Raw genomic sequence first — 2,582 nt, 5'->3', positions numbered from 1 at the left:
ATAATAATAATAATAATAATAATAATAATAATAATAATAATAATAATTAATAGTAAGTCTAAACTCTAATAATGAAAAAATAAAGAAAGAAATAAAAAGTAAAGGAAAATCTATATATATATATATAAAAGCAAAACATAAGCAAGACAAGATGCCACGTGTTAAGCTATTTAAATAGCCATGTGGCAATTTTTAAGATAATATTAAAAAATATTTTAAGACAAAGTTAAAAATATGGTAATAAAAACTTTGAATTGAAAAATTAAGTATTTGAATTTCAATAAATTATCCTTTTACAAAAAAGATTTTCATTATCTTAAAAATAGAAACTAATTATTAAAGAGTTCTAATAGATATAAATTATTTCAAACTTATCTCTTATAAAATTTAAATATTATAAAATATATTTAAATATAATTTATTTATATATTAGGGAAAGATAAAAAAAACTATTAGAATAATACTAATACTAATAATAATAATAATAATAATAATAATAATAATAATAATAATAATAATAATTAATAGTAAGTCTAAACTCTAATAATGAATAAAAATAAAGAAAGAAAGAAAAAGTAAAGGAAAAATAAATAAAACGTGGGGAACAAACATAATATTAAAAAATAAAGAAGACTAACAAATTAGTCTTCTTTTATATATAAATAAATAAATAAATATATATATATATATATATATATTAAAATATTTTTTATATTTTTAAATTGAAACTATAAAAAAATATATTATTTTTAGAGATATAAATTATTTAAAGTAGTTGTCTTTAGATAAAGATAAGTTTTTTAAAAATTAGTTTGTTGAATTAGTCTTAAATTTTTGAATTTTGAATTTCAAATGAATGTTAGGATACTATTAGCTTTTGAATTGAAAACAAATTCTATCCTAGATAAAGTTGAATTTGAATTAACTCTTTCTATATAAACTAAATTTTCAATCAAAATTCTCATTTCATTCTTTAAATTTTTTGAACTTATTCTTTAATATTGAAATGATTCAATCAAATTTATTTATTGCTTATACCACATTTGTGGTTAGCAATATGATCACATTAATAGATTTATACACAGTTTATATATTATTTAAAGTTAGATTTTAGATTATTTATTATTATTTATAACAATTTGTGTTATTTTTTGTTATATAGAATTTCTATCATGGACAAAGAGGCTAAAGATCATGCATATAAGATTTTTCAAAATAATTACCAAGGTATGTTGTTTATACTTAATTTAATTTATTAATTATTTTATTATTATTTACAACTAATATTACATTTATCTTTTTTCAGAAATGATAAACAGATGTGCCTACATTAATAGATCTATACACAATTTGTATATTATTTAAAGATTGATTTTAGATTATTTTACTATTATTCGTAATAATTTGTGCTATATAGAATTTCAATCATGGACAAAGAGGCTATAAGATCATGCATATAAGATTTTTCAAAATAATTATCAAGGTAATTAAATAAAACGTAAAGGCAAAATTAGTGTGTGTGTATATATATATATATAAAATTTATAAGCAAATAAAAGTAATAAAGAGAGAAAAGAAAGTAAAGGGAAAAAATAATGAAACCGTAGGAAAAATAGAATTTTAATAATAACAAAGAAAAAATAAAGAAAGAAAGAGAAAAAGTAAAGGAAAAAATTAAATAAAACGTAGGGAAAAAATAGAATATTAATGAATAAAGAAGACTAATAAATTAGTCCTTTTATTATTTACTATTATAAATATTTGAATAGATTTTAAAAATTTCTCTCAATTTCAATTTTGAGATTATATAGGATAGATATGTATGGTATTTGAAAAAAATCCGGATAAGAAAGAATAAAGCAAAATCTTTTAGCAATTTGATAAGACATTCAAATTTGAATTTAAACAGAATTGAAAATGGAATAGAATTTCAACTTTTAAATTTTTCTTATATATCTTACTCTAGCATAGAAGAATCTTAAATAAACTATAACTATTTCATAATCATAACAATCAATAAATAAATAATAGTGTATTATAGTAATAATTTAGTAGTATATACGTGAGAATCTACATAGTTAAAAGTAAAATAATTGAAAGTAACTAACTATAAATTTATTTAAAATTATTATACTATTTATTGAAATTTAAAAATAAATATTAAAATTTCAAAATAAACCAATTCTACATATTTTGAGGTATGACTTCTTTTGAGAGTATTCTATATTTTTTTATATTTTTAAATTGCATATACAAAAATATAAAGTTTATTTTAATTAGTTTAAAGATTAAGATACAACAACAACAACAACAACAACAACATACCCAATTTAAAGATTAAGATAAAGTTTGCTTAAAAAATAAAATTGAAACTATAAAAGGATAATTTAGAGATATAAATTATTTAAGTAGTAGTCTTTAGATAAAGATAAATTTGCTGTAAATTAGTTTGTTGAATTAGTCTTAAATTTTTGAATTTTGAATTTCAAATGAAAGTTAGGATTCTTTTAGCTTTTGAATTGAAAACAAACTCCATACTAGATAAAGTTGAATTTGAATTAACTCTCTCTATATAAACTAAA

General features: G+C 17.6%; 1 pseudogene; it reads left to right on the top strand.

Annotated features, from left to right (window-relative positions):
* The window catches only part of LOC107860750, a 33,939-nt pseudogene that overhangs the window by 4,858 nt on the left and 26,499 nt on the right, over positions 1-2,582 (top strand).

The sequence above is a fragment of the Capsicum annuum genome, chromosome 1 (assembly GCF_002878395.1).
Source record: "Capsicum annuum cultivar UCD-10X-F1 chromosome 1, UCD10Xv1.1, whole genome shotgun sequence".
NCBI lineage: Eukaryota > Viridiplantae > Streptophyta > Magnoliopsida > Solanales > Solanaceae > Capsicum > Capsicum annuum.
The sequence above is the reverse complement of the archived record's forward strand: the minus strand, read 5'-3'. Positions and strand labels throughout refer to the sequence as shown.